The 20,925-nt window shown below is 38.1% G+C and overlaps 1 protein-coding gene across 3 annotated transcripts in view; it reads right to left on the bottom strand.

The window, feature by feature from the left end:
• The window catches only part of SNRNP35 (small nuclear ribonucleoprotein U11/U12 subunit 35), a 7,549-nt gene extending 6,764 nt beyond the window's left edge, over positions 1-785 (bottom strand). For all 3 annotated transcript variants that reach the window (XR_012487751.1, XM_074299134.1, XM_074299125.1), the window contains exon 1: positions 364-785. The gene's annotated coding sequence lies outside the window, so the exon portion shown is untranslated. The remainder of the gene's footprint in view (positions 1-363) is intronic.
• Positions 786-20,925: the final 20,140 nt, after the last annotated feature.

Here is a 20,925-nt window from a genome sequence, read left to right as displayed (position 1 = left end):
GGAGGTCATGACCTTGAAACAGGTATACATAAATTCATCAATATGGGAGATATTACACATAATTACATAAATGGAAATTGAGTTAGGTCCATTTTTGTTGTAGTATTGACAAAATTCCTCTTCTACTAATTCCATTCTCTAGATCCAATTCTTTTTCCAGAGAAAAACAAGGACATATGACCTGCAGTTTTTAAAAGTTCAGTGATCTCCTCCAAAATTATAATCAATCCTTGGCTTTTCATAACCTTGACAATGCTCTCTAAACATTTCCTTGAACAGAAACAGAAGGCTGTTTTCTAAAAATTTGCCCCATTTCACTGAAATTCTACTTTAGCTCTTTAACAAAGTTTCCTTGTTACTCACTCTTATTTCTGGGTCAGAGAGACTTTTCCACTGAGATCTGCATCAGAGACTTTTCCACTGGAATCAGGATTGTGTCTGTCCCTGTTTGGATGCCGAAATGTTAAGGTCCGGGCTAGCTCACTCTGAAGGGTTCAGAACCAGCCAGAATCAGGATAAGCAAAAGTCTTTGCCCCACGTTGGGCACCAAATTGTAGCTTCTTGTTGTCTCTCAATTATAAACCTTCTCTGGGGAGGAGGTTTCTTTTTGTAAATCCTTTTCTCTGTGAGCAGGTTTCTTGGGAGGCTTCTGGAGCCTCCAGCCAGAGCGAAGGTAGAATCTCAAATCCTCCCTCCTCTTCCTGAATCCTGGCTCTGAATCTCCTCCAGCTTCCCTGAAGTTCTCCTGGGAAGTCTTGTTCTTAACCCAGTCCAGACTGACTCTTTCCAGACTGTCTTCTCCTTTTATCGTGCCAGAGAATAGGCAGGCTTGCATGTACTCCAGGGACTTGTGGGAACTACTTACAACCAATGAACTTGCTCCTTTTAAAGGTGTAAACTCCTTTTCAGAAATCTAAAGGTGTAAACTCCTTTTAAAGGTGTGACTATAGGTATGAACCCTGAGCTAGAAAATTGTTAAGTATGGACTTAGCACCTAGTAAGAACCTAACAGCCTCCAATTTCAAAACAAGTTCTACTATGGGTAAAAATGCCATCAAACAGCATCACATACTGTACAGAAATCTTTCATGAAGGGAAGAGTCAATTCATGTGGCAATTTTTATTTTAAGAAATTTTCATAGCCATCCCAGCCTTCCAAAACCACCATCCTGATCAGGCAGCAGCTATTGACACTGAAGCAAGACTCTCCATCAGCAAAAAGATTACAACTCGATAAGAACTCAGATGATGGTTAGATTATTATTATTATTTTTAGTGATAAAGTATTTTAATTAAGACATATACTTTGGATTTTTTAGACAAAATATTACACAATTGATAGCCTACATCGTGGTGTAAGCATAACTTTTATATACACTGGGAAACAAAAAAGATTTGTGACTCACTTTATTGTAATAGTCGCTTTACTGCTTTGGTCTGGAACAGATCCCACAATGAATCCAAAGTGTACCAATAGTGCTTTAAGATTTGCGAGCAGAATTTCCACTCTTTCTGTTATTGTTTGCTTGCAGCTTTGTTTTACTTCTCAGGTTTTTTTTCTTTCTTTCTAGGTCCGATTTTCCTTACAAGCAAGATAACTGTATAAATATATATATATTGGATTTAACATATACTTTAATATGTATTAGATTGTCTTCCATCTAGGGGAAGGGGTGGGGGGAAGGAGGGGAAAAGTTGGAACAGAAGATTTTGCAAGAATCAATGTTGAAAAATTACCCATGCATATGTTTTGTAAATAAAAAGCTATAATAATAAATGAATATTTTTTTAAAAAATAAAGATTTGCAAACAGAGCATTGGGATGACTTCTATACTTTTATGAGGACCAGCAAAGATGTTTAGTTCACCTCCCTCTTATAGTGAGGAAAAACAAAAGCCCAGAAAAAGAAAATGATTGAGCTAAAGTCAGAAGAAATTTTTAACCTCATAACAAGAAATCACATTCACTTTCAATCAGTACATTTAACAAATAATTTGAGAGAGATCTGGGTGGGTTCTGAGTTGGTTGCATGGAGAAACCCTCGATCTGGAGACTAAGGACCCAAATATCTTCAGTTTGAACCTGAAATGTCCTTTAGGTTAAAGTGAATTTAAATCTTTGATAAGTACTTTGAAAAGTACTCTTTTCACATCCAGTAATCACCTTGTTATTTTCCTTTGAAATACTAATTAACTGATTAACCTTTGATCACACTTCTTTAGCTCCTCTTTAGCTTTTCAGTTTACAAAGCCTCTCTCTACACCAAAAGGGAAATTACCCTGCTAGGGACCTCACTTAGCCTCTTGGCCTTCGCCTCTCTAATGCTTTTGCCCTATAATAATATGTATTGTGCCCCCAAGCAGACTGAAAGCCAGACACTGGGCACTTATTAAGCTCTTACTTTCTGCCAGACTTCTTGCTAAATCCTAGTGATAAAACAGAAGGAAAAAAAGAAAAAAGAAAAAAAAAAAAAAACTTGTCCCTGTTCTTTGAGGAAAGAAGTTCTTTTCATAATCATCTCTAGCCCAATGTTGAGGACAATTGTTTGTTCTTCATTTTCAAAGACGCCCAATGACATCAGGAAGTGATGTCTTGACTCCTGAGTGAATTGGATTTAACTGCAGCAGAACCGCACAAAGCCATCAAGCTTTTCTTTCTCCTCCAAAGTCATCAAAGACCAGTGGCAGGACAAAAGTCAGGATGAGTGGCAATGGCCCAGGATACAGTGGATGGCCTTGGCTGATGTCTGGCCAGGCTCAAAGCTCTCCCTTCGAACAACTTGTTCTCATCGACCTGTGGCTCCAAGGGAAGTCTTTGCAGGCTGGCGGGTTGATAACCCTTAACTCACAAAGTGGGTTGAGTCCCTCAACATGGATTCACCCATCTGCCAACATGGTTTTAGCGGGTCACGGCCCGCTGAGCTTCTTGGAGCCACAGATGGAAGTTGGGAGACAGATGAACATCAAAGATGAATGAGCAACCTTGAAAAAGGCTGCACAGGAGTCCTCCTGAATACTCCATACACCTCAGTATTTTGCATGAGCAAGCACTTCAATTAATGATGATAGAAAATCTATTCAAAGAATTAGAATTTCATACACTTGGATAAGGGCATTGCCAAAAAACGCAATATTTCCCATTTACTAATATTTACCCACAATGTGCCAAACTGGTCTCACCAATAGGCAGAATAGACAAAAATGAACTTGTTTCTGGCATGATTTCTACCAAAAATCTATAATTTAGTATATTATGGGCTAAGGAATTGCCTGAGGCATTTAGAATCAATAGTACTAGGTCGTCCAGCTCTTAATTGTCAGAGGCAGGATTTGAATTCAGGTCTTGCTTGACCTTTGGCTAAAAGTCTGTCCATTACACCATACTGCCTCTTTTTAAAAAAAAAAAAGATAAATAAATACAAAATAATTGCAGGAGGAAACACATATTTGAGCCACTGCAGGGACCTGGAATGTATTTGTCTGTGAATAGCACGCAAACTGAGGGAAGCCAAGGATGCTGATAGATGAAGGTGAGGAAAGATCGCAACCTTAGTATGGGGAAGTCAATGGAATAGAAAATTGAGATTATTGAGAAGCCAGTAGAAAACACATAACAAAAAACAAAGTGTCCTCAATAGAGTGTCATAGAACAGTTCAAGTTGCTCCAAGTGTGTGTGGGAAGGGAACCCTGAAGAAGGTAGCTAGAGCCTAATGATGATGGATCGTTACATGTTAAGGAGTTTATATTTGTTTTAATTTCTTAGAGGCACTGGGGAGCTACTCAGCATCTTGGAGCACAGGAGTAACTTGCTAAAACCTACTCTATAGGAAGCTTATTTAGGCAGCTGCCTAAAGGGTGGATTGGAAAAAGGAGATTCACAGCTTCATTCTTTGTCTTGTGGAAGTGAATAGTTCATAATCTTCAAGAAAACTAAACAGAGGCACATGATGCAATTTGAGAACAAACAACACTAATTCATATTATAGACTGTAAGACCAACAGACAAACAGAAGCAGATAGTGAGTAAAAACAGACATACAGAGAAGCCCAGGATCTCATTGAAACCAACAAATTATTCTCTATCCTGTTAGGATTACTAGGCGAGAAATCAGGAACAGACACGGTCCTGATTCCAATGGAAAAGCCTCCCATCCAGATCTCAGTCTCTCTGACCCAGAACTGTGAGTAACGAGGAAACTTTGTTAAAGATTAAGTGAGCGTGCTAATAGATAAATAAGGAACTTAACTTGTTAAGGGCTAAACCAGCAATTTCTTATAGTGAAATGGGGCAAACACCTTCTGTTCAAGGAAAATGTTTAGAGAGCATCATCAAGGTTATGAAAAGCCAAGGATTGATCATAATTTTGGAGGAGATTACTCAACTTTTAAAAACTGTGAAGGTCATATGTCCTTTTTCTCTGGAAGAAGAATTGGATCCAGATGAATGGGAATTAGTAGGAAAGCAATTAGGTGAACACTATAATTCCAGGCCAAACTCAATTTCCAAAGATACAATTCATATATACAATTTAATCCAAATGGCTTTAAACAATGTTATTCTAAAGGAAGAGACTAGGAGCAAAATGGGGAAGTGTCAACTAAACTAGGTGAAAAGGACAGATAACAATGAAGTAAAGTACAATTCTGAGCAACTGGAGCACCTCCCATCTCCTCCCTCAATTAACCCTTCAGGGGTGGAGCAAGAAAGAGGAGGGGAAGAGGTGCTAAATGAGGTCCCTAACAGAATAATTTTCCTCTTAGTGAGGAGGGAGGCTTGGAAGACTGACCTGACATTATCTCATTTGATTATTGTGAGAATCACAATAATCCTGGGAGGTTAGGTACTATTATTATCCCCACTTTACAGATGACAAATCTGAGGCAAACAGAAGTTGAATAACTTGCCCAATCATTAAGCTAGGAAATGTCTGAAGGCCAATGACAGCCTATTATATATTTAAAGTGAAAGTTTCTTGTTTATGGATATTCACCACCACAACCCCTCCCCAAATAAATCTAACTTTAGTCTGTTTAAAACAAGGATCTCTGCTTTCTTCAAATGTAAATTAATTATTACATATTTTGAATCTTCCCTGATGTTTTGCTGTACATGCGACAATTTTTTCTTTTTCTATCTTTGTTTTCCTATTTTGTTTTTTTCTTATTTCACATTTAAGCTTTAAATGGAAACAATAAAAATAAAAAACAAATAAGTAATAATTTAAAAAATAAAACAAAGATTCTTATTCTCTTTTGTGTCATGAATCCCTTATGTGGACCTCTTTGGTCAGTCAGCTGAAGTCTAAAGGACTTTTCACAATCACATTTTTAAATAATTGAGGGAAATACTAATTCTGGTTAGAGCTGAGTAAAAATAAAAATGCCATTTTCCCCATCCAAAATTACAGACCTTCTGAAATTTGTCCTTGTGTGTCCATGGACCTCAAATTAAGAATCTCTGGTTTAAAGGAGTCCTTATATGTTTGTGTTTTCCAAGGATAGAGGAGAGATATTTGTAATCAGGCAAATCTGAGTTTATTCCACAAGTATTGATTTCAGTGCCTACTGGATAATGGGCACTGGGCTATCTGCTACCTGAAACTCATAGATAAATCTGAAATACCTGGTGCCCTAACATAGTATTGGTGTTCCCAAATAAAAATGGGAGGACAGATAGAAAGCACTAATAAATTTATTGTGCTTTCTGGATATCCATTGTTATTAGGAGATGTAGAGGGCGGTTTTCTTCAAGGGTTGCTAAAGACTTCATCTTTTGTAGTATACTTAGTAGTGGTATTTCCATTCTTAGGAAGGCTGGTCTTCCACAGGCAGGTACAGTCTAATGCTCAAAATCTTTCTCCTTGGGAAGATAGGTCTTGCCAGAGCTAACCCTCTGGTGAGGTTGCTCTCCTCCCTAATATAGGAAAAGCTTCCTATATTAGATGACAATTTAGGGATTCTCCAAAGAAAAAAGGATTTCTTTTATGGCAGCTCTTGTTGTAGTGACAAAGAATTGGACATTGAGGGGATTCCCATCATTTGGAGAATGGCTAAACAACTTGTGGTATATGAATGTAACGGAATATTATTTTTTCTGTAAGAAATCATGTGCAGGGGAATTTCAGGAAAAACCTGGAAAGACTTATACAAACTGATGCTGAGTAAAATGATCAGAACCATGAGAATCTTGTACACAGTAATACAACATTGTGCAATGATCAACTATGATAAACTCAGTTCTCAGTAAAACAAATAATTCAAACCAATTCCTAAAGACTCATGATGGGAAATGTCATTTGCACCCAGAGAAAGAATGATGGAGTCTGAATGCAGACTATTATTATATTAGTATACTATTTTTTTCACTTTTTTGGTGTTTTTGTTTTTGTTTTTTCTTTCTCATGGCTTTCTCCTGTTTCTCCAGGGTTTACATAGGATTGGCTGTTACATTAATCCAGAACAGTGGTGATGAGTGTTGAATTGGCCTGAGAGTGATAGTTGGGTGAGAGAAGAGAAAAGGATGCACAGGAGATATTTGAAGGTAGAAATGATAAGATTTGCCAAGAGATTATTTACTGTGGAGTGAATGAAAGGGAAGCCTAAAAGAAGAAGCTAAGTGAGGTTGTGTTTCTGGATGACAGGGAGGATGGTGGGATGCTTAGCAGTAAAAGGAGAGTTCTAAATTGGGGAGGATAATGAATTCTGTCTTGGAGACCTTGAGTTTGAGATGATTACAAGATGGCCAATAGGCATGGGAATGCATGAAAGAGAATAGATAAATTGATCTGAGAATCATTTCTGGAGATGATAATTTCATCCATAGGAGTTGATGAGATTATCATCATCTCTCAAGAGAAAAAATCAGAGAGTACACAGGGTTAGAGGGGGAAACACTGATCATGATCCAACAAAGAGGGGATCAGAAAGACAACATTAAGGCAAAAATCCAGAGAAGATGGTAATGGACAGTGTCAGAGACTTCAGATAAGTCAAAGAGAATCAGGATTGAGAAAAGGTATTGGATTTCACAATTAGGAGATCATTGCTGACTTTGTTAATGAGATTGGATGCCTGAATGCAAAGGGTCAATGAACAAGTATTTATTAAGCAACTTTTAATACCAAGCCCTCAGATAAACTCTGGGAACAAAATTAGGCAAAAACAAACAAACAAAAATCCAACCTTAACAGGGAAAAAAAAAATTAGTTACTTCCCTCAAGGAAATTACATTCTTTTTTTTTTTTTTTTTTTTAATAGTTTTTATTTACCAGATATATGCATGGGTAATTTTACAACATTGATAATTGCCAAACCTTTTGTTCTAAATTTTCCCCTCCTTCCCCCACCCCAGCTGGCAAGTTGACTAATATGTGTTAAATATGTTAGAGCATAAATTAAATACAATATATGCATACATGTCCAAATAGTTGTTTTGCTGTACAAAAAGAATCGGACTTTGAAATGGTACAATTAGCCTGTGAAGGAAATCCAAAATGCAGGTGGACATAATTAGAGGGACTGGGAATTCTATGTTCATAATGTTCACAATCATCTCCTAGATTCATTATTGCTCTATTGGAACTGATTTGCTTCATCTGATTGTTGAAAATGGCCACTTCCAACAGAATTGATCATCATACAGTATTGTTATTGAAGTATATAACAATCTCCTGGTCCTGCTCATTTCACTCAGCATCAGTTCCTGTAAGTCTCTCCAGGCCTTTCTGAAATCATCCTGTTGGTCATTTCTTACAGAACAATAATATTCCATAATATTCATATACCACAATTTATTCAGCCATTCTCCAATTAATGGCCATCCAGTCAGTTTCCAGTTTCTGGCCACTACAAAGAGGGCTGCCACAGACATTCTTGCACATATAGGTGCCTTTCCTTTCTTTAAGATCTCTTTGGGATATAATCCCAGTAGTAGCACTGCTGGGTCAAAGGGTATGTACAATTTGATAACTTTTTGAGCATAGTTCCAAATTGCTCTTCAGAATGGCTGGATGTATTCACAATTCCACCAACAATGTATCAGTGTTCCTGTTTTCCCACATCCTCTCCAACATTCCGCATTATCTTTCCCTGTCATTCTAGCCAATTTGACAGGTATGTAGTGGTATCTCAGAGTTGTCTTAATTTGCATTTCTCTGATTAATAATGACTTAGAGCATCTTTTCATATGACTAGAAATAGTTTCAATTTCTTCATCATAGGGTTGTCTGTTTATATCCTTTGACCATTTATCAATTGGAGATTGTCTTGATTTCTTATAAATTAGAATCAATTCTCTATATATTTTGGAAATGAGGCCCTTATCAGAACCTTTGACTGTAAAAATGTTAGGAAATTACATTCTAATTAAGGAGATAACATACAAACAGCTTTGTATAAACAAGATATGCACAAGGGATTGGAAATAATCTCTGAAGGAACTTTTCTAGGGCATAGGAAAAGCCTGTTGGCAGAAGATAGTATTTAATCTGAGATTTGAAGGAAGCCAGGAAACAAGGAGACAGAGAATTCCAGACATGGGGTGTAGTGTCTTATTGGAGGAATAATAAGGACAACATCATTGAATTACATAGGATGCCCAGGGGACGAGAAAGTATAAGAAAAGTTAGGAAGCTAGTAGATGAATGTGTGGGAGGGTGATCTGGGCAGCAGATTCAACATCTGAATGAAGGATGGATCAACCTGAGGCAGCTGACAAATCAGTTATATCACAGCAACTCAATTACAACAATGAAAGGGGAGGGTAAGGTGGGTCAGGAAAGGGACCGGGAGCTATACAAGAGATGTTACAAAGGTAAAATTGACAGGACTTGGTAATAGATTGGAAATGGAGGAGGAGGGGTAAGAGAGAATAAAGTGCCCTCAACAGTGATGGGGAAATTATGATGAGGGGAGGGTTTGGGGGAAAGGATGATGAGTTCCATTTGGGACATGACGACTTTGAGATATCTATGGTATCAAGAGAAATTTAGAGATATGATACTGTAAGTCAGGAGAAAATTTATAGCTGGATGAAGAGATCTAAATCTTCTTAGTAGAGATGATCATTGAGAACCTTGTAGGACACCCAGCATGCATCTCAGATCAAGAGAGGATCTTTTAAAGGTGGTAAAGAATTGATGTCTTTGAAGGCAACATCTAGGAAGCAACAGGAGACACTGAAAGACTGAAGATGAGAGGGAAAGTGGAGATGATATTAAAGACAATGGGCTGGAGAAAATGGTAAAGGAAATGCCTTTCAAGGAGACGCTCCACCTCTTCCTATACAACACAAGTGGAGAATATCAGCAGGGAGGGGAGAATTGTAGGGGACATCATGGGAGGTTTGAAGAGGAAAGAGAAGATTTGGAAAAGCAGTTGTGGAGAGAAATATGGTGAATTGATTAGGGCTGACTACATGGATTTAGGCCACATGCATCTTGCTGAAGCAAGGGTCTAGTTGAGATGAAATAAATTTATAATTTATCGCTGTTTATCTATAAAAAAGAGAAAATGGACCTAATGATAAGTCAGGCTCCTTACATTTCTAAAATTAGAACCATAAGATTTAGAGTTAGAAGCAAGCTTATGACTCCTTTAAAAAATCTGGACCCTGACCTACATGTACAAAACTGTTTGTGGTGGCCCTTATTGTAGTGGCTAGAAACTGGAAATTGAATGGATGCCCATCAGTTGGAGGATGGTTGGGTAAATTATGGTATATGAAGGTTATGGAATATTATTGTTCTGTAAGAAATGACCAGCAGGAGGAATACAGAGAGGCCTGGGGAGACTGACAGGAACTGATGCTGAGTGAAATGAGCAGAACAGGAGATTATTACCCATGGAAACAGCAAAATTATACAATTCTGATGGACGTGGCTCTCTTCAACAATGAGATGATTCAAACCAATTCCAATTGTTTAGTGATGAAGAGTGCCATCCACACCCAGAGAGAGGCCTGTGGGAACTGAGTGTGGAGCACAATATAGCATTCTCACTCTTTTGTTATTTGCTTGCATTTTATTTTCTTTCTCAGTTTCTTCTTGATCTGATTTTTCTTGTGCAACAATGTAACTATATGTATATATATATATATATATATATATATATATATATATATATATATATATATATATATTGATTTAATATATACTTTAATATATTTAACATGTATCAGACTACCTGCCATCTAGGGGATGAGGTAAGAAGGGGAAAAGTTGGAACAGAAGATTTTGCAAGGGTCAATGTTGAAAAATTACCCATGAATATATTTTGTAAATAAAAAAAGCTTTAATTTAAAAAAATAATAAAAAATCTGGATCCTGAAACTAAGTAGGTCTGTGAACTTGGGCCAGTCCCTTGAGAAGCAAGAGCATAACAGACAGGGTGCAATCAAAATCAGCAGGACCTGACTTCTGATCCCAGCTGAATTTGGGCCTCTCACTCTGTCCTCTGTTCTAGTGACCAGCTGTTGTAGACTCTGCTCTTTTAGGAACCAGCATCTGCTTTGCTGCCTCCAGATGTCATCAACTCACTCATTCAGTCCTGCTTTGGTCACTAGGATTTCCCCTTTTTCTGTGTTATGTGATCAACATCATTCGAGAGTTTTTACACAGAAGGCGTCAGGATGTGTGTAGTCAAATATTTCTATACGCCTGGCTTAGCAGGGCACTGAAGCTGCTATAAAACCATGGAACCGGCTATGATGAATGGAGAAATCAGAATTAGTATATGGTGTCATGGAAAAAGTACTGGATTTAGAGTTAGAGGGCTTGTTTTTAAAATGTTAGCTCAATCGTGGTGACCCTTCTGGGGCTTTTCCATTCACTCTGAAGAGAAATCCTCTTGCACCTCTTCCCCAGTTACTATCAGTGTTAGCTTCTTGAAAGCAGGGACTGTTTGCTGTATGTTTCTCTGCTGCTCAGCACTGGGATAAGAAATACACAGATCCCTTAATCTAACTTGGTTATTCATTCATTTATTCACTCATTTGTACCTCGGTGAGGAGGAGGCAATTTTACATGATCACTCTCCATCTCTCTTGCTCCATCTACAAAATAGCAGAATTATTCTGGGTGATCTCTAGGGTGCCCCCAGACCCAACAAGGCCAAATCCAAGCAGTGGGCTCTTATCAATTAATCCCCCAGCAACTATTAGACTCCAACTCTGTGCCAGGTACTTAAAGGTCCTGGAGACACAATGGCAGAAATGAAGTCATCTCTACATTGAGTGAGGTTGTGTTCAATTAGGATAATCTCCCTCATCCCCTTAGCAATAATTTGATCATTTTAAACTTAATCAGGTAATATAATGGCCACAGAGTTCCATATGGTTTCCTTCTCTTTGGTTCTAGGCAGTTTATTTTAGATGAAAAAATAAATTTGATTTAGCTTTATTCTGGATGAAAAGTTAAGACTGATTGATTGATCATACCTGTGCTTTAAGAAAATTAATTTTGCAGCAGAGTGGAGCGTTACAGAGCAGAGAAGCTTGAGGTTACAGGGATCCTTAAGTAATTGCAATAGAGCAGGCTAGAAAGAATGAGGGCTGGAACTAAGCCATGGCTGGGTGAATGCAGAGGAGATATGGAGTTAGACTGGGCAACATTTGGCAACTCAATAGATAAGGGAGGTGAGGAAGAGCAGGGGATCAGGGATAATAGTAAGATTTAAAACCCAGTTCAAACCAATTAGAACAATGGTAGTGCCTTCAACAGAATTAGGGAATCTGAAAGGAGGATAAGTGTCAGGGTGAGATGACAATGTGGTGGAGTGGGTAGAGCTTTGGACTTGAAGTCAGTTCAAATCCTGCCTGAGATAATTACTAGGTTATGACCTTGAGCAAATTATTTGACCTTTCCCAAACTCAGTTTCCACGTGAATAAAAATGGGTATAATAATAGGACCAACCCTGAGGTTGTTGGAGGATCAAATGGAAGAGTTGTAAAGAGTGCTGCAATCCTTAAAGTTATTTTGTAACTGTATGGATATATATATATATATATATATATATATATATATATATATATATATATATACATATATTGTATTTAACATATACTTAAACATATTTAACATGTATTGGTCAACCTGCTATCTGGGGGAGGGGGTGGGGGAAGGAGGGGAAAAGTTGGAACAAAAGACTTTGCAATTGTCAATGCTGAAAAATTGCCCGTGCATATATCTTGTAAATAAAAAGCTATAATTTTTTTTAAAAGCTATTTTGGAAATGTTGAGCTTGAGATGCCAATGGCAGGTGGTAACATGAGATTGTAGTTCAAAAGAGAGAATAGGGCCACTTATCTAGAGGGGAGAGTTCTTTTCCTGGAGCTGCCATTGAAACCTATGGGGTTAAAGCTAATGGGATCAGGAAAAGAATGAGAGAGAGTAGAGAAATGAATACTTTGGAGTAACCCAAAATTGTGGGGCATGACATGCATAATGATCTAGGGAGGAGATTGAAATAGTCACATCAGTGGGGAGAGAGAGAGACAGAGATAGACACAGAGAGACAGAAAAAGAGAAGTAGAATAAAGAGAGAGGAAAAGGCAGAAGAGAATTAAGAGAGAGAGAGAGAGAGAGAGAGAGAGAGAGAGAGAGAGAGAGAGAGAGAGAGAGAGAGAGAGAGAGAGAGAGAGAGGAGAGGAGTGTGAGAAGATAGGAGAGAAAGAGGAAAGAGAAGATAGGGGAGAAATAAAGAAAAGAAAAAGATGGAGAAGAGAGGTAGAAAAGGAGAGAAAAAAGTAAAGAGAAAGAGGAAAGAAAAGATAGGAAAGGGAAAAAGGAAATATGGATAAAAAGAGAGGAAAGGGAGGGGAGGAGGAGGGAAGAGAAGAGAGAAAGATGTCATAAAAACCTAAAAAGGAGAGAATATCAATGAAGGAGTGGTCAAAAAGGATGAGGAATTGAGGAGACTGAGAAAAAGCTAGTCAGATTTGAGCATTGAGTCACTTCTTTGCAGAGAGCAGTTCTGGTTGAATGATGAGGTCTGAAAACCATTGGAATTTAATAAAGCAGGACCAGAGGTGTGGTCAAACTATGTGGAATAGGTTACCCTTTATATTAAAAGGAAATAAGACATAAAAAAATTAATTAATGAGCCCTTATTCCATCTGTCACTCAAACTTAATTGAAGTTTTATTAGTCTTAATGATAAAAAAAAAAAAATCAGTCTTTCCTGTCATTCTGTCTCCTAAATACCTCCAACCTCCTTAATTTTAGGAGATTCAGATTTTATAAGAATATAACTTGACTGAAGGGAAAAACACAAATATTTTCCCAAGATCACACCTCTGAATTTTACTCAGATATTGGTATCCCAAACCCATAAAACATAAGCTCCTCGAGGACTGGAAATATTTTACTTTTATCTTGGTGTCCCTAGCACCTAACACAATAGTAAATGTTTGCTAAATTCAATTGTACTGGATTCATAGAAGAAAATATCTGTCACATCCATATTGACTGGCTCTTCAGTCTCCGAAGGCCACTGGAGTAATCACAATCTTGTCTACAGACCTGGCTCATTTCCATAAGGAGATAAGGAATGCCCAAAGTGCTGCATTCTTATTGAGTATCCTTTTAATGCTATGGCTAATTAAATGTCCTTTTGTTAACTGTTTAAAAAATTGCATTTTGAAAGCTTAATATGCTATGGATATAAATGTCTTTCCCTTCAAAATAATGGAACTGGAATGAATTGAGCCAGCTACACCCAGTGGGAGAACTCTGGGAGATGACTATGAACCACTACATAGAATTCCCAATCCCTCTACTTTTGTCCACCTGCATTTTGGATTTCCTTCACAGGCTAATTGTACACGATTTCAAAGTCCGATTCTTTTTGTACAGAAAAACAACTGGTTGGACATGTATACATATATTGTATTTAACTTATACTTTAACATATGTAACATGTATTGGTTAACCTGACATCTGGGGGAGAGGGAGGGGGAAGGAGGGGAAAAGTTGGAACAGAAGGTTTTGCAATTGTCAATGCTGAAAAATTACCCATGCATATATCTTGTAAATAAAAAGCTATAATAAAAAAATAATAGAACGGGTTTTGCAAGGATTAATGTTGAAGGATTGTCTATGCATGTGTTTTGAAAAATAAAAAGCTTTAATAAAAAAAAATAGAACTGGACAGAATGGTTCATAATGTGCTTGGAGCCCTGATGTTTTGTGATTTTAATGATTTAGAACTGAAAAATGAGGTAAATAGTGATTAAGTGATTTGCCCAAGATTACACAGTAAGTTTCTAAGGCAGAATTTGAATTCAAGACTTCCTGTATGTCTCTCACAATTAGTTGCACACATTGCACGTATGTGTATGAGAATGAATGGTTAAAAAAGCTTTTATTAAACACCTACATTATGTCAAGCACTGTGCTAGGGACTAGAGAGAAAATACATAACTGAGATAGTTCTTGCCCTCAAGGAGCTTACACTCTAATGAGGGGGCCAGCATCTATAGGGGAATGGCAGCCAGGAAAGGGAGGGTTACAAGGATGGGTGAGTGGGACCATAGGGCAATCCATTATCCTCCTCTTTCCAGAAGCAATGGTAATGTTGACTTGTCTATTGTTCACAGAGGAAGAGATAGAAAGGAGGTAATGTACAGTAGTGATCATTCAGGGATGATTCAGGTGGATCCATTCATCCATCCACCTGAATCAGCCCTGAATGGATGGATGGGATGGGAAGCATAATCTTTTAGTGGACTAGATGTAGTGAATCAGTTGAGATTTTCATTCACCAATTCTGATGAAAGCCTCGATTAATCAAATAACCAATAAGCATTTATTAAGCCCCTAAGACTTGCCAGGAACTATGTTAAGAACTGGGAGACACAAAGGAAAAAAGAAAAAATAGTTTCTGTTCTCAAGAAATGTATATCTAACTCCTCAAAGCAGAGCTTTTTTTTTTTTTAAATAGTATTTTATTCTTCCAATTACGTTTAAAGAGAATTTTCAACATTCATTTTTGTTAGATTTTGAATTGCAAAATTTTTTTTTCTCCTTCTCTTACATCTGCCCTTCCCAAGACAACAGGCAATATGATATAGATTATAAATGTACAATCATTTTCAACATATTTCCATGTTGGGAAAGAAAAATCATTACTGTGAGAAGAAAACAAAACAAAAAGTGAAAATAGTATGCTTCAATCTGCATTCAGCTTTTAGTTCTCTCTCTGGATGAGGATGGCATTTTCCATTCTAAGTTTATTGGAATTGTTTTGGATCACTGCATTGTTGAGAGAACAATGTTTGTCATAGTGGATTATCATACAATCTTATTGTGTACAATGTTCTCCTGATTCTGCTTTCTTTCTTCAGACTCAGTTCATATAAGTCTTTCCAGGTTTTTCTGAAATCACCTTGCTCATCATTTCTTATAGAATAATATTCCATTATATTCATGTAATGTTTATTGATGGGCATCTACTCATTTTCCAATTCCTTGCTTCAAGCTAGGGTTTCAAGACTAAGTAGAATAACTACAATCCCATGGGTCATAGCTCACCAATGCTGATCACGGGGATTTTGGGGGTTTTTTTGGCAAAGACCCTGGGGTGATTTTGTCATTTCTTTTTCCAGCTCATTTTACAGATAGGAAAACTGAGGCAAACAGGGTTAAATGACTTGCCATGGGTCACACTAGTAGTGAGTATCTGAGGCTAGATTTGAACTAGTATCTTCCAGACACCAGGCCTAGTTTTCTTATCACTGAGCCACCAAATTGCTTCTCTTAATTCAGAGTAGAAGGTACTAGTCCTCTACTAATAAAAGGTACTAGGAAGGTACTTTGGGGTATTCAGAAACTGCTAAGTATAGAGTACAAGACCTAGAGTCAGGAAAGCCTGAGTGTGAATGCTAGTTCTTTGACTTTAGATAAATGAATAAACTTATTCTCTCTCATCTTCAGTTTTTCTCATCTGTAAAAAGGGGAATAATAATAATAATAATAATAATAGAACCTGGATAGCTAGGTGACACAGTGGATTAAGCACTGGATCTGAAGTTAGGAAGCCCTGAATTCAAATTTCGCCTCAGATACTTGCTGTGTGACCCTGGACAAGTCACTACACTTTGTTTGCCTTAATTTCCCTACCTGTAAAATAAGCCAGAGAAGGAAATGGCAAACTACTCTAGTATCTCTGGCAAGAAAACCCTAAAACAGGATCACAAAGAATTAGACACAAACAACAACAGAAAATATAACATTCATAATTCATAATTCATTTTTATAGTTATTGCATTTCAGTCTTGACATACTTGTGAGATAGATACAAGTCACAAACTTAAAGATGGAAAGGGCTTCAGGGGATATCCCTCACTGTGTAAATGAGGAGACAAAACCCACAGAACCTAAGTGATTCTTCCAGAGTCTCAGAGGAAATAAGAGCAGTAATTTGAATCTAGGTCTTCTGACTTCAAATCCATTTCATATTCCATTGTGTTAGGTGGTATTATCTCTGTTTTACTGCTAAGGAAAGAAGGCACCAAGAGATGGAGAGACTTGCCCCCTGGTTACACAATTAATAGCTGTCACAGGCAGAATTTGAACTTCCATCTTCCTGATTCTAAGTCTAGAACTCTATCCACTGCACCAAGCAACTTCATTTAAAGGTCAAAATGACAATCCTTGGTATATTGCATATGGGTTCTGTAACCATTGCCAATAACTCAGTTGCTTCCTCAGTTTCCTCATCTGTAAAATTAAGGCAATCATTATACCTACCTTCCAGGATTGTTATGAAATCAAATGAAACAATGTTTATAAAGCACTTAGCACAATGCCTAGAAAATAGTAGGGGCTATTTAAATGCTTGTTTCCTTCTTTTCTTCCTTCCTTGAATGCCATCTCTGGTCCTCCTATCTCTATCTGGTCTATGGACCAGATGGTTCTGGAGGGAAAGTGAAGCAGGTGACCTTGCCCAGCCCTCCCTCCCTTAAATCCAATTCACTTTTAAGTCGTGGCATCTTCTCCCTGATGTCATGGTCATCTTGAGGAACGAATCCTTTCTGTCAGTCAACAAGAAAACAGTAATTTAGCAATTACTATACCAGGCATTAGGAATATAAACAGATGGATAGGGAGGTCCCTGTCCCAAAGAAGTTCCCCTTCTTTTGGAGGAGATAGACACCATGTAAAACACAAGTTATATACTAGATAGAAATAGAAAACAGGGGAGGACATCCAAGAAGGGAGGTGTGAACCATTCAGGTGTGGCTCTCTGGCAGCTCCCTATCTACTAGTTCTGTGTCCTCCCTTTTTCCACCCTGAAATGTGCTGACATCAATAGTTTGTGTCTTGCCTCCATGCCCTCTTACAAGACTTCAGAACAATTTCATTCTCCTAATTTGCTTTAGAGACTTGAAGTTCTCCTATCTTAGCCATGGAAACCCATGGCTGATCATAGTCTTCATTTATTTGCAGCCTTGATTTTAGCCAAGAATGGTATGCTGCTTTCTTTTTTAAATGTTAAACATGTACAATTCTATACATATTTCCACAATTCTCATGCTGCACAAGAAAAATACAATCACAAAGGGAAAAAACTGCCACAAAAAGAGTGAAAATACTATGTTGTGATCCATATTCAGTCCCCACAGCCCTCTCTCTGGTTGCAGATGGTTCTCTCCATCACCATTGGAACTGGCCTGGAATTTTCTCATTGTTGAAAAGAGCCAGGTCCAGCCGAACTGATCCTATAATCTTGTTGCCGTGTACAGTGATCTCGGTCCTGCTCATTTCACTCAGCATCAGTTCATGTAAGTCTCTCCAGGACTTTCTGAAATTCCTGCTGATTGTTTCTTACAGAACAATAATATTCCATAACATTCATATACCACAATTTATTCAGCCATTCTCCAATTGATGGGCATCGACTCAGTTTCCAATTTCTTGCCACTAAACAAAGGGCTGTCATATTTTTGCATTTTATTATGTCTTTGTTTCCAGTAGAAACAGTGTGCTGCTTTCATAAGCAAGCATGGTCTAGAATTGCAAATGTTAAACCTATACTGGATTATTTGCTATCTATGGGAAGGGAAAGAGAGGAAGAGAGAAAATTTTGGAACACAAGGTTTTGCAAGGGTAAATATTGGAAACTATCTTTGCATGTGTATTTTGGAAAATAAAAAACTATTATAAAAAAGAAAGCATGGTCTAGTTTATTTGTCAAACAGGGATGGCTGTTTGTAATGCCCAGCCCACTTTTCATCTTCTTAATGCTCATTGGAGCCCATCACTGGCACTGCTGACATGCTCCTGGGAGACAACCCCCTAGCTGTTAGTAACCATAAAGCAGAGAGAATGACACCTGGAATCAGTCCAGCTGGAAGACCAACCTCAGGGGCTACTATGTGGGTTCCCTCACATACCTTAATGAGATCTCCTGTAGCTCTAGGTGAAGAAACATAGGCAATCCATCTCTAGCTAAGGCCCATTTGTGAAAGGGAGGAAACTCGGTGGCTCCCAAGGTAGTACAAGTGAGCTGTAATCCTTTGGGAGGTTTCTCTTGACATCATATCAGTGTTAGCTTTTTGCAATTTCCCCTCATTGTTCCCTATTCTCTGTCCTCTGAGATCATGGGATAGATTTATCTTTTTTTCCAGATCAGTTTTTCCAATGAGTTATTTTACATTTTCTATATTATCTTCTTGGGTTTTGTTTGACTCATTCTTGATGTCTTAATTGAGTCATTCATTTCCACTTGTTCAATTCTAATTTTTAGTGAATTATTTTCTTCAATTACTTTTTAAAATTTCTTTTGTATTTGTATTTGGCCAATTTTTCCCCCCCTGAGGCTGGGGTTAAGTGACTAGACCAGGGTCACACAGCTAGGAAGTATTAAGTGTCTGAGACCAGATTTGAACTCAGGTCCTCCTGAATTCAAGGCTGGTGCTCTATCCATTGCACCACCTAGCTGCCCCCAACCAATTGAATTTTTAAATGCAATTTTATTTATTGCATTTTTTTTCCGTTTTACAAATTGTTTTTTCATGAATTGATTTCTTTTTCATAGCTATTTTGTAAGGAGTTATGTGTTTTTTCCATTTATCAAATATACTTTATAAGGAGTTATTTGACTTTCCTATTTTATCAAATCTATTTTGCAGGGAGTTATATGCTTTTCCCATTTCATCATATCTAATTTTTAAGGAGTTTTCAGATAATTTCTGGCTTTCCTCTTCCATACCCTCTTGTAAAGATTTCTTTTCCTTTCCCCATTTTTCTTCTTTTAAGATCCTTTTTGAATTCTTCCAAGAGAATTTTGTGTAATGGGGACCAATTCATATCACTCTTTGGGGCTTCATCTGGAGCTAGTTTGTCTTTAGGAATCTCAGGGTGTGAGGTCTTCACAAAAGCTGTCTATGGTCAATGTTCTTTTTGCTTTTTTTGCCCATTTTTTAAAAAGGTTGAGGTTTGTTCTTAAGACAAAAGGACAACAGCTGTTTTAGTTTGCCCCGGGTCCTGTATTTCTGAGTGACTTCTGGTGCTAGGTAATCACAGCCAGGTCCCTGGTTCTTCCAGGATTCAATAGCTTACAATTTGCCTTATGTATTTGCTTTTGGGTGTCTCGCAACAAATCTGCTGAACCACAAGTTTGTAATCAGGACAGAGTAGTCTTAGAGCCATACAGTAGATTCCCTGGTGCTCAGAAGCAACAATGCCTTGGCTTCCTACCCCAACTCCTTGTCCCATACTCCCTGTGCTGTGGTCTGGGCTCAGCAGCTTCTCCCCCTGCCTGATTGAAACAGATCTTTCCTGAAGTATCTTCTTCTGGAAATTTGTTGTACTCCAAATATTTGTGAGTTCTGTCACTCTAAAACCTGTTCAGAGGCTTAATCTGCTGTTGATTTGAGAGACCTTAGAGGTCACAGAAGGTCATGTCTGCTCTTTACCATCTTGGCTCCGCCCCCCTCCAACAGATTTATGCCTTGAAAAGAGTTGAGAATCATTTACCCAACTCCCTCATTATACTAGTGAGGAGAGGGAAGCCCCAAAAGATGAGGGGACTTACTCACCATTACCTGGATAGGAAGTGGTACACATGAACCAAGGTCTTCTGATGTGAAACCCACTCTGCTCTAGGGCCAAGCAGAACATCTCCAGCAGCTACATATGTTTCCATGGTTTCCACACCTGTTATTTCCTTGATCCTCTCAACAATCCTAAGAGGTATTCCACTCCAGACATCCTTCATTACGTCCATCTTATGGATAGAGAAACTGAAGCTTTGATCAGTCTTCATGTGCAGTCTAAAGGAACTAGTGTTCCCCCTGCATCCATGGCCATCTCCTGTCATCCTGATCTATATCTTGCCACTGGCCTCCCATGGCTGTGGAGGAAAAAGTGAGTCTGGTGACTGCACAGCCCTCCCTTACTTCAGTCCGATTCACTTGCATGTCATGGCATCACTTGCCTGATGTTGTGGTCCTCTTCAAGGACAATAACTTTTGTAAGTAGAATTTTCCAATTGTAACATCTGGAACAATTGGAACAGCTTTTTTGTCTCTTTCCTTCTTTCCTTTCCTTTCCTTTTTCTTCCTTTCTTCTCTTGTTCTTTCTCCCTTTCTTCCTCCCTCCCTCCCTTCCTCCCTCCTTTCCTCTCTCCCTCCCTTTCCTTCTTTTTCTTTTTTCTTTTTTTCCTCTCTCTATTTTTCTGTGTCTGTCTCTTTCTCTGTCTCTTTCTCTCTGTCTACATAGGGCATCACATTCTTACATGCAGGTGCTCTACTCAAAGGAATGTAAAAAAAATTTTTTTGAATTGCTGAAACCTTTCAAGATATCTTAGGGCTCACTGGTTAGATTTCTTTCTTAAGGATCACACCTTAAACCCCAATCACTCTGGCTTTCATTGATTGGTCAACTATAGGTCCCAGGCTAAGCTCCAGTTATTGGTCATTGTT

Source organism: Sminthopsis crassicaudata, chromosome 1 (genome assembly GCF_048593235.1).
Source record: "Sminthopsis crassicaudata isolate SCR6 chromosome 1, ASM4859323v1, whole genome shotgun sequence".
NCBI classification, from domain to species: Eukaryota; Metazoa; Chordata; class Mammalia; order Dasyuromorphia; family Dasyuridae; genus Sminthopsis; species Sminthopsis crassicaudata.
Note: the sequence above shows the minus strand (reverse complement) of the source record. Positions and strands in the feature narration are given on the sequence as shown.